The sequence below is a fragment of the Heliangelus exortis genome, chromosome 23 (genome assembly GCF_036169615.1).
Source record: "Heliangelus exortis chromosome 23, bHelExo1.hap1, whole genome shotgun sequence".
In the NCBI taxonomy this organism is placed as follows: Eukaryota; Metazoa; Chordata; class Aves; order Apodiformes; family Trochilidae; genus Heliangelus; species Heliangelus exortis.
The window spans coordinates 1,514,734-1,526,761 of NC_092444.1; positions in this window are offsets into that span (position 1 = coordinate 1,514,734).

The window sequence follows — 12,028 nt, forward strand, 5'->3', positions numbered from 1 at the left end:
GGCTCTGTCTTCCCCCAGGAGGCTCAGCCAGGGGCATGGCCACCAAGTTATGGTCCTGGCCATGCTAAATTCCTGCCTCTCAAACTTGTTGTGCTGCTTCAGTCTGATCTTATCTCACAGGAAAGCTCTCAGGGTCACCTCCAACCTCCAGGTATCTCCAGGGATGGAAGCTGACTGGGGGATGTCTGGGTGACTCGGACTTAATGGTGTACAGAACATTGGCTTCACCCTAATTTAGGCTGGGTTTTGGGGAGAGATTCTGCCTGCCAGGTGGAAGGGAATCACTGCCCTGGCCTAGCCATGCTGGGTGGCTTTCATGCCAGTAAAGACACCTGCAAGTTCAGCAATCTCACACCTGATCTTATTGTCACATCAGTTTTGCAACACATCTCCCCATTCTTCTGCCTCATGGTACCCAGCCCTTGCAAGCCTTTTGAGGATGTGTTCCCCTAAGGGGCAGGGTTCCTCCTGCCATCCAGGATGTTTATATTGCACTGGCTGCTTTCAAAAAGCATCCCCCAGAAGCTGGGGAGCTGCTCCTGGAGCCTCTTTATGGAGCTCTCCATGAATCATAGAATCATAGAATCATAGAATCCTAGGGGTTGGAAGGGACCTGGAAAGATCATCTAGTCCAACCCCCCCTGCCAGAGCAGGGCCCCCTAGAGTACATCCCCTAGGAACATGTCCAGGTGGGTTTTGAATGTCTCCAGTGAAGGAGACTCCACAACCCCCCTGGGCAGCCTGTTCCAGGGCTCCGTCACCCTTACAGTAAAAAAATTTTTTCTGATATTCAACTTGAACCTCCTATGCTCCAATTTACACCCATTACCCCTTGTCCTATCACTGGTCACCACTGAGAAAAGCCTAACTCCATCTCCCTGACACTCACCCCTTACATATTTGAAAACATTGATGAGGTCACCCCTCAGTCTCCTTTTCTCCAAACTAAAGAGACCCAGCTCCCTCAGCCTTTCCTCATAAGGGAGAAAGGAGGAAGGGAAAAAGAAGTTGAGAGCTCCCCAGGCTTTTCTGAAATTACAGACTGGTGGTGTTGTCCAGGTTTCTAATCCTGAAGAACATTTCCCCAGGCATGAGAGCAGGAGGACCATGAGCAAAACCCCTTTTTTTCTGCCTCAGGTTGCACCCTTGCTGCCACAGTGCTTCTTTGGGACATTTCCAGTTTTCTTGGTGTTCCTCCCTTTACCCACGTTCAGCCTGCTCAGCAAGGTCACTCTTTTTGACATTTAACATATCTGGGGGCTTTAAAGATGCTTCACTCAGGACTGATAGCATTTGTTAGTTTTAGGGATGTGGGAAGAGACCTTGGAGGTGAAGAGTGTGTATTTTGACAGAGCAGGACCAACTGGAAACCAGTCTGCCCACCTGGTTTTGATGGGAGTTGGAGGTCAGTGGTTGGAAATCTTTCAATTTCCAAGTCTGTTGGAATATAGAACCTTGTTTCTTGTTGGTTGGAAACCCAGGGCAGTATCAGTGTGCAGGGAGGACAATTTGGGCTCTTCCCACAGTGAGGAAGGCAGAAATAAAGCTTTGGGAGCACAGGCTCAGTTTCCTCTGCATTGGCAGAAGGAGAAGTCTGCACTGGTTTCCATGGCCACACAGCTGAATGGGTCTCATTAGAGCAAAGAAGCCAAAGATATCTGTTTTTATTTTGATTTCTTCCACATGTGCATTCCCTGTGGGTCTTTTCTGTGGACTGAGATCCTAGGTGAATTTTCCAGCTTTTGCTTTTTGAGATGATGGTGTTAGAGGAACTCAGCAAAGCATTAGACTTTGTAAGAAGCCAATGTAATGAGCAATTCAAAATACCTCAGGGCCTTAACGGGAAGACTCAAAAGGGTCAGAGCAAGATTATGTGTTCCCTTTCAAAGGGTTTGCATCTGGGAAGTGTTCTGAGAGTCCTTAATGGCTGGATATCCACTCTTACCATTACACCTGAGACTCAGATCTTCAAACATCTAAGCATGGCCATAACTTCACGTGTCTGACCAGGAGGCAGATGCTTGGGAGGAGCAGTTTGAGGAGAAAGCTCTCTGGAAAATCTGGCCCTGGCTCTTGCTGTCTGGTCCAGCCCCTGATATGTGCAGCTGGAGAAACTCAGGGACCACTTCTTCATGCATCATTCTCTGCATGGCTACAGCCACTTCTGGGCAGAGCCACGTGCTGCCATTGTGATGGGACAGCATAGAGTCCCTGAATGGTTTGGGTTGGAAGGGATCTTAAATCCCATCCAGTCCCACACCCCTGCCATGGTCAGGGACACCTCCCCCAGCCCAGGGTGCTCCAAGCCCCCTCCAACCTGGCCAAGGATGTTTCCAAGCTTCCACAAATTCCCTGGGCAACCTGGGCCAGGGGCTCAGCACCCTCACCCCAAACAATTTCTTCCTAATGTTTCATCTCAATCTCCCCTCTCTCTCCCAGTTCCAAGCCATTCCCCCTCATCCCATCCCTCCAGGCCCTTGTCCCAAGTCCCTCCCCAGCTTTCCTGGAGCCCCTTCAGGCACTGGAAGGTGCTCTAAGGTCTCCCCATGGGATCCTTCTCTTCTCCAGCCTCAACACCCCCAACTCTCTCAGCCTGGCTCCAGAGCAGAGCTGCTCCAGCCCTCCCAGCAGCTCCAGGGCCTCCTCTGCACTGGCTCCAACAGCTCCTTCTGCTGATGGGGACCCCAGAACTGGACCCAGCACCCCAGGGAAGTCTCACAAGAGTGGAACAGAGGAGGAGATTCACCTCCCTGGCCCTGCTGCTCACACTTCTTTGATGCAGCCCAGTCTCCTCCTCTCCATTCCATTCACAGCAGTGGAGCAGTGGTTTTCCTTCACTCATTTCCCATCTTTTCCTCTGCTTCACCTCCCTTAAGCTGGAAAGGGCTTCTCATCGAAGTGCTCTGTCAGCTTGTGGTGCTGCATCCCTGGGGGGACAGGCAGGACACCAAGGTGACACTGGTGGCACCAAGGCTGCTGAGCACCACTAAACCCAGCCTGGGGAACCACCGGGGTCTTTTGAGCTGGAATAGGGAAGGCAAAGAGACTCAGCTCCTCTTCCTCACCCTGCTGAACTAGCTGCAGAACTGGAACAGCTTGATTATTTTGGGAGGCTGTTAAAATTTGCCAGTAGCCCCACTTTTCCTTGATGAGCCATGTGGAAAACCAATTAGGGAAGAACTAATCAGAAAGGAGTCGCGCTCGGTGGGGCGGGAGAAATTAGCTGAGCTGCATTTCCCACACACAGCGCTCACAGAGCTGCAGGGAGGAAGAGGAGACTCCAGGCTCTCACTTTAGTGCATTATCCAGGCACCACTGCTTGCACCCTGCTCCCACAAACCCTACCTGAGCCTTGAGCAGACTCCTGGCCACAGATGTCACACCCCTGTCACGGTTTAACACTGGCCTGGCAATTAAACCCAGTAACAACTGGGTGAGCTTGAAGGTCCCAACCCTCTCCATCCTGTGATGATCTGAGGAAGGAGCAGGGGCTGTGCCTGCATGCCAGGGCTCCTCCTGAGTAGTGCCAAGGGACAGAGAGCAGTGAAGGTGTTTCTGAGTGCAGTGGCTGCTGTGATTCCGTTCCCCTTGGCACACAGGGCATGGCTTTGTACCCTGCGTTCAGACACCTCGTGGCAACTTCTGCTTCTCTGGTGCCAGCCCAACAGCTTCACTGCAGCATGTGCTGTCCCCTTTAAGGCTAAATTTCATAAAGCTTTTTTTATCTGCACTTTCCTGAAATATAATCTGATAATTAATGGTTTGCTGAATCTATTATGAAGTGCAATTAGATAGATGCAGGGTTCCTGTGGCTCTGAGGGGACTGGGAGCATTTATCTTCCTTCCCCTCATGCCAAAATGTTGAACTGTGCTGTGTTATTTACACCCTGAGTGGTGACCCCACCACATCCCACAGCCCCAAACCCTCTGGGTGAGCAGCACCCATCAGCTCACCCTGCCCAGAGCCCCCCAGTACAGGAGATGAGCAGACTGGGGTTTTCCAGCAGCATCTTGTGCTGGCTGAGCTGGTCCTCCAGGAGGGTCCCAGTGTGGTTGTGCCAAGGAGATTTTTGTCATTCCTGTTACAGCTTGGAGAGAAGGGAACAGCAAGGGGTGGCCCCTGGGGAGCATCTTGGAGGAGCTGATGTTCTGCATGGCATTTTTTTTTTTTTTTTTTTTTTTTCTGGGGGCGTGGGGGCAGCAAGCATATGACCCTCTGGAAGTGTTGCTCATGTTTTGAAGGGCTCCAATCTTTCTCTTCCTCAGGTGCATGTGTGCCCTTGTTCCCCAGGCTTTGTGGTGATGCTGAAATGGAGGAAGCATGAGGTGAAGTTGCCACTGAATCCAGGAATGACCAGGAGATGGTGCTCAAGGTCTTGAGGATTGGAGCTTGTGGCCAGGTGCCTCTGCACCTTTGCTGAAGCTTCTCTTGGACTTCCCAGGCCTTAGGCAGCTCCTGGGCTGGCAGATGTGGAGAGATCTCGAGTCCTGTGTCCAGTTCTGGGCCCCTCAGCTCAGGAAGGAGATTGAGGTGCTGGAGCAGGTCCAGAGAAGAGCAAGGAGGCTGGGAAGGGATCCAGCACAAGTCCTGTGAGGAAGGGCTGAGGGAGGTGGGGGTGTTGAGGCTGGAGAAGAGGAGGCTCAGGGGAGACCTCATCACTCTCTCCAACTCCCTGAAAGGAGGTTGGAGCCAGGGGGGGGTTGGGCTCTTTTCCCAGGCAACTCTCAGCAAGACAAGAGGGCACAAGAGGTCTCAAGTTGTGCCAGGGGAGGTTTAGGTTGGACATTAGAAAGAATTTCTTTCTGGAGAGGGTGCTCAGCCATTGGAATGGGCTGCCCAGGGAAGGGGTGGATTCTCCATCCCTGGAGCTATTTCAAAAGAGCCTGGATGTGGCACTCAGTGCCATGGGCTGGGAACCACGGGGGGAGTGGAGCAAGGGTTGGACTTGATGAGCTCTGAGGTCCCTTCCAACCCAGCCCATTCTGTGATTCTATGATCTTGAGCCACCACCAAGCAGAAGCACAACTCCAAGCCCTGAAAAGGACAACTTCTAGCCCTGGACTTAAAGAAGAACCTAAAATTGGGCTGTGTCTACCTGTGGAGAGGGTAATGCACATCTGTCACTGAGGGGAACTGAGGAAAAAGCTTGGCACCCTCTTTGGCCAGGAGGAGAGCAAGGGGGCAACTGCTGGAGAGCATCTGAGACCTGCCTGGACACAGGGGGTGTGGAAGCTGAGTGCAGGGATGGGGACAGCAGAGGCAAGGAGGGCCCTGGAGCAGGGGATGAATTGTCCCAGCCTGCATTTGGGAGCCAGTACCTGCAGAGGGGATGTTAAGTGAAGCTCATCTCCCTTTGTCCCTGAAAAACTCTGGAGGAGGAGTAAAGGTGTGGAACAACAAGAAGTTGCTTGATTTCCCACCCTCTCATCAGGAGAACACCCAAGTGCTGGCTGCATTCTGACTGTGATCCCTTGTGGTCCCTGTTTGAGTGTTGTCACAGTGAAGGGGAACAGTGTAAATCCAGGAACAGTGTAAAACCAGGTGCATTCAGGCTCAGATCTGCTGCTTGGAGCCAGCTCTGTCCCCTTGGTGAGAACCTGCAGGGGTTGGGTGTGTGCTCACCCCCAGCCAGGGCTCTGCAGAGGCCACACCAAGGGTTCCCTGAGTCACTGTGAGAAGATCATAAACCCCATACCCTATTCAGGTCCTTTTTGGTGGCTGTGGATGTCAGAGCAAACTGCAGTGGTAACAACATCTGTGTCCTACCCAAAAGGAAGCTGCATTTCCCAGGGTCCATCCTGCTCTTGGCTGCAGGTACTGGTCACTCCCCATTTCTTATTATGCTGCATATATTCTTTTTTTTTTTTTCTCTGTAAAAATAAAACCTAGAGAATGAAAGAGGTCGCTGCACAGTGTCATGTGGAGTCATGGACTGGAAGGAACAATCTGTCTTTCTGAAAATGCAATTTTTGCAGATTTTCTCCCAGGGTCAGGGGGTTGGGGGGGGTCCTGTGCCCCCCTTGGCTGGGTGCCACCCTCTGTGAGGCAGCACAGGAGCTTTGAGAGCTCAGGCTGGAGCTGGGCCCTGTGGGATGAATCCTCCCTTTTCAGGTGCCAGATGCTTTTGGAAAAAAAGCAGAGTGCCTGCAACAGGAGAATAACATTCCAAGGGACTGGGTTTTACTGTACCCTGGGAAAGGCAAAGTCTGAAGGGCCTCAAGGTTAGTAAGGATCAGTCTGTTCAGAGCATAAATGCAGGGATTTGCCTCATTTCCCTTCCCCTCTTGGTCTCCCTTGAGATGCCCAGCACTGAGGGTCAGTCCAGACTGACTGAGGTCAGTCCAGACAGTGACCTTTCCACCTCCAAGAGGATCATTCTGTCCCTGTCCTCTTCCTCAGGAGCCCCCAGTCAAGTTTGTTGGCTGATATTTTCCTTCATCCCCTGGATCAGGGATGCTTTGAGCCCTGCAGCATATGGGAAGCCTGGTCTGGGCAGGCTGTCTGCTTCTGTTCTTTGTGCTTCCCAGACCTTCTCTTCTCTGGCCCTGGAGCCTCTTGCAGATGGGGAGAGCTGGATGGGTCTGTTGTACCCAGCCTCACTTGGAGCACAAAGGAGCTGCCAACAAAAGGCTCTGTCCAGTTACATCAGCTCTGCTTTGGTGCTGTGCAAAACTCTCTCAGCCCACAGGTCTTGTGGCCACTGGAGGCTTTCCTGCCAGGGCTGGAGTTTGCTCCTTTTGGCTGCAATAAGATGAGTGGAGCCCTGTGGAGAAAATCCCTGCCCCTCCAGCTGTGCTGAACCTGCTGATGGGCAGGATGGGGGCTTTGCCCTGGCATGGATCTGGCATCCTCTGCCCAAGGAGCCCAAGGCCATATGCCACCTGCTCCAGGGCCTCCTTGGCCAGCACTTTAGCAGGGAAGAGTTGAGCTGCAAGCCCTTGCCAACCACTTTCCTCCCTCCACTTTTTTCTGCTCCACCTGGACAAGGTCTCTCCCTCCCTTCACCTCCTCTCTCACCACCCAGAGCATCTTCCCCCAAGCTCATCCCACGGAAATGCTTCCTGGTGGATACTCCCTGGGCTGAGCCCCATGCCAGGCTTTGCTGGCTGTAAATGCTGCACATCTGGGTGCACATCTGGAAAGTCTCCAGCTGCTGGTACTTAACTCCCATTCTGGCCATTTCTGGGAGCCCCAAGGAGGGCTCTGCACTGGGTGGGATGGCTGGGGAGCTCCTTGGCCATCACACACCTATGGATTATTCCCTTTCTCCTGTTTCATTGCTTCCAGCTCAGAGGTGGAATATTTATTTCCGAGACAACATTTAGAGCAGGGCAGCCCTGCCAGCTGACACTTAGTGCTGTAATAACACAATATTTGTTTAGCCCATTGCACAGCAAACCTTGAGTTGTTTCTCTGAGCATTTAATAACTGTGACTGAGCTGTCCAGTGCCCCCAGGGGCTTTCCCCAGCGTGGTTCCAGTGAATTTGGGGATGCAGAGTGGCTCAGCTGATCCCTGTGGCATTCCTGAGCTTCCATTCCTCAACAGTCAGGTTCTTTTGCAGGGAAACTGGGCTGTGTTAGCAGTGAATTCCCTCTGCAGTTCCCTACAGCTTCTCTCATCGACTAACCCAGATAATCCTCTGCTACCTGCCACATCTCACTAGATCTATTAAACACACAGAAGTTCTGCTGTCCTTGTGCCTACCCAGGGTAGGCTGCAAGATTTGAAATCCCCCAGCACAGGATGCTGTCAAAGTTGTGTTGAAAGTCTAAATAAATAAACCACTTCTACTCCTCTCTTTCTCAGGGCTAGGAGAGGGCACTGCTTTTTTTAGAGGTGAGGGCTTGTTCCTCCTGCCAGGTGCTCCCTTGAGTTGTGGGGGATCCAGCTGATGGGAGCCAGTGGGAGGTGATGGGATGTGATCCCAGGAGCTGTGTGCAGTTGGGAGGTGATGGGATGTGTGGTCCCAGGAATTCTGTGCAGTTGGGAGATGATGGGATGTGATAGAATGTGATCCCAGGAGCTCTGTGCAGTTGGGAGCCAGTGGGAGGTGATGAGATGTGTGATCCCAGGAGCTCTGTGCAGTTGGGAGATGATGGGATGTGTGATCCCAGGAGCTTTGTGCAGTTGGGATGTGATGGGATGTGATCCCAGGAATTCTGTGCAGCTGGGGTTGGGTCTGCCCCAGCTCAAGTGGAGGATGAGGACAGGCAGGACTTGGTTTTGGGGGGACTTTCATGCTGATGGAAGCAAACTATGAGCCCTTCTGTGTGCCTGAACACTTGGTTTGGGTCCCTCTGGGATATTCCCAGCTGACTGCCACACTTTGGCAGGCTCTGTCCCTTCCTCCACATCATCTTCTGAGGGCCAGCAGAGCAGCTGGGACAAAAAGCACCTTAACTGCTGGCACTGCTCAGTGCTTGGGCTTCAGGACCTGTCCCCTCCTTCCCCTTTCTCTCTGCAAAAGGCCCTACAGCCCCTGCATACCTAATGCAAACTTTGCAGGAGGATGATTCAGCACTTGGCAGAGAATTGCAAACACCTGAGATTAATTTGAGCATCCTGGAGTGGCTCTGGCAGGTGAGAGGTGCCTGGGGGGGGTGTCCCTGCCCTTCTGGGTGTGTCACCCGTGTCCTTGCACACTTGTGTCCCCAAGCAGGGAGGGGACACGGCCCTGGGACAGCCTGGCTGCCTGCTGGGTTCCTGCCAGACCCCCCCTGCCCCTTCCCAGCTCCCTTTGCCAATGCCACCCAGTACAATTCCCTGTGTCCCCATCCCAGGGCTGTGCTCCTGGCAGGGAGAGCTCTCCAGCTGGGAACAATCCCTTCCCAGATATCACTCAGAGCCATAATAATTAGAGGCAGGACTGATTGGGGTTGGTTTAAGGGGGAAAGCAGCTGAGCTGCCTCCCAGCAGGGGAAGCAAAAGGAGCCTGAGAGCTGCTGGGTGAGTGGGGGCATGGCAGGGGGTGACTGCAGCTCCTCCCTGATGGGGAGACCCAAAAAGGGGTTGTGGAACCTTTTGGGGACCCTGGCTGGGCCCTTAGGGTTGGGTGTTGGTATCTCCAGCATTCCCCATCCCTGCAGAGCACCTCTGCTGGCTTTTTGTCCTCCTCAACCCCCCCACCCCATGGTGCTACCAGGTAGTGTGCTGAGCACCCACATTCCTGGTGCTCTGGAGACCCCAAACTTTGTCAGGGGATGGAACCCAGGAGTTCAACCTCTCTTTGGCTTGAGGGCTGGGGGATTTCTGCACCTGCACCCAGGTTTCCCCTCCCAACCCCATGGAATCATGGCCAGGAGAATTGTCTGCTGAGCCCAGGGTGCTTCCTGCCTCATCCCAGGGGAACCAGCCTGGAAAACCCCCTGGAAGCAATGGGGAGATGGGGGGAAAGGGCAGGCAGAGCCTTCCAGCTGTCTGCTCAGGGTCTGGTCCAGAAGAGCATCTCAGAGATGCTGTGCCAGAGGGGTCCTGGTCCCTTTGGATGTCTCCAGGCTGCCCTGGTACCCAGGCTCAGTGGTGGTGGAGTGGCTGTTGCTGGGCAGGGTGATGGAAGAAGAGGGTTGTGACAAACAGTATTACCACTTGCCACATGGATTTTTTTTTTTTTCTTCCAACTCAGATAATGCAGAACACATCCATGGAGATTTTGGTTCTGTTCTGCCCTCTCCCCCCCACCCAAAAAAAAAAAAAAAATAAATCCAGCTTTTATCTCTGATGAAACCTGAGACACCTACAGCACGAAGAATTTTTATTTTATTTTTAGGGTGGTTTTTTTTTTAAGGTAATGCCTGAAAAGCAGGGTTTAGGAGTGAGTGACCTTCAGTGTTGGATATAATCTCAGTGCACGAGTCTCTGAGATCCCTTCTCACACAAACACAGCCACAGCTTCCTCCAGAGCATCCTTCAAGAAAATCAATGAGGGAATGAGATTTGCCACGCTGGCCCAGCTCCCTCAGGGGCCTCTCTGCAGAAGGAACTTGGTCTGATGCTCCAAAGGTGGAAATTCTCTGCCACCCACACAAACTCTTCTGCAGCAGCCTCAGGGGGAGAGAAATCCCTTCAGAGCATCCCTTCAGTAAATGTTTTGGTCGTCCCTTGGATGCCAATCCCTGTCACACTGCTGCAATGTCCAGCCTGGAATTAATTTAGGGATCAGCTGGCAGGATTTGCTTGAGGCCCCTCGTGAACAGGGGAACAGCTCTGGACCTGTATTCTCCAGGATGAGAGAATAAAGGAGGAAAAGCTTTTCTCCTGTGAGGTCAGAGAGGGGGAAGCAGAGCTGATGTCTCCTGGGCACTGCTGATGGTCACCTTAGAAGGATCCTTGCTGAATGTCCCGGGTGTCTCTGTGTGTTCTGGGCTCTTGTGCACCTTGTCCCAGTGCAAGACATCACCAGGGGGTCAGGCAAGCCCCACACCTGCATCACAGTGAGCAGCCTAAGGGCAGGAACCTCTCTCTGTGTCCTGCCTGTGGCTCCTTGCCAGCCTGATGCTGCCCTTCCAGGACTTTCCCTTCTTCCAAGGAGCTGCTCTTGGTGATGCTGGATCCCCCTTTTCCCTGGCAGGGCCAACCCTCCTCCCCCTGTGCTGTCACACACTCCATCTGTGCCAGGGACATGGTGTCTCCTGCTGCCTGCAGGCACATCCCAGCATTTGGGATTTGTTTTAGCTTTGCCCTTCCACCTTCTGTTCCCCCTCTCCCAGATCTGCCCCTTCTGATTTTCTCCATGCTGCTCCCTCCAGGCTCTCCCCAGCTCCAGGATGCTTTCTGGCTTTGCAGACAGGACTGGGCTGGCTCCAGGCAGGAAGGGGCCAATCTTTTTTTAGTGGTGCCCAAGGAATATTGGGTTGGAGCTGGAACATGGGAAGTTCCACCCCAAAACTTGTGGAGTGTGAGGGTGAGGGAGCCCTGGCCCAGGCTGCCCAGAGAGGTTGTGGAGTCTCCTTCTCTGGAGCCTTTCCAACCCCCCCTGGATGTGTTCTGTGTGCCCTGCCCTGGGGGATCCTGCTGGGGCAGGGGGGTTGGACTGGGGGATCTCCAGAGCTCCCTCCCAACCCTGAATATTCTGTGATTCTATGAGCAGGGCTTGAGAAAACTCTCATTTTACCAAGGCAAGCAGCCTGGGCACGTTCACTTTGAAAACCTCTCACCTCTCCAAGCCACAATGTGCTCAGGTCACCTCTGTTCCTACACAGGAACCATGCAACAGGTTTGCTTGGCTCTATTCCTATATTTCTTTGTATTTCTTTATATTTCTTTCTTTATATTTCTTTCTTTATATTTCTTTCTTTATATTTCTTTCTTTATATTTCTTTCTTTATATTTCTTTATATTTCTTTATATTTCTTTATATTTCTTTATATGTCTTTATATGTCTTTATATGTCTTTATATGTCTTTATATGTCTTTATATGTCTTTATATGTCTTTATATGATGTCTTATATGTCTTATATGTCTTATATGTCTTATATGTCTTATATGTCTTATATGCCTTATATGCCTTATATGCCTTATATGCCTTATATGCCTTATATGCCTTTATATGCCTTTATATGCCTTTATATGCCTTTATATGCCTTTATATGCCTTTATATGCCTTTATGTCTTTTTATATGTCTTTAGGTGTCTTTATGTGTCTTTATATGTCTTTATTTCTTTATATGTCTTTATTTCTTTATATTTCTTTATTTCTTTATTTCCTTTAGCAGTCACAAGGGATGCTGACTCATTGCCCACCCCAAAACCCAGCTCCACCTTCCCCCACCACTGCCCTGCTGCTTCCTGCACCTCCGGTGAGCAAATCCCCTCCTTTTTTTTTTTTTTTTTTTTTTTTTGCAAGATTTCCTCTCCTGCTGAGCAGAGAGAGCCATGCAGATCTTTAATGACAGCTGAGATTTCTGAGTATTGACTTCATTATTCAGTGATTAAAATATTCCAGCTCTGTGGCAACACAGGGGGGCATTAATGATTTATAGTGTTGCATTTTGATTCAATACCTTGGCAAACTTTAGAAGTGGCTTG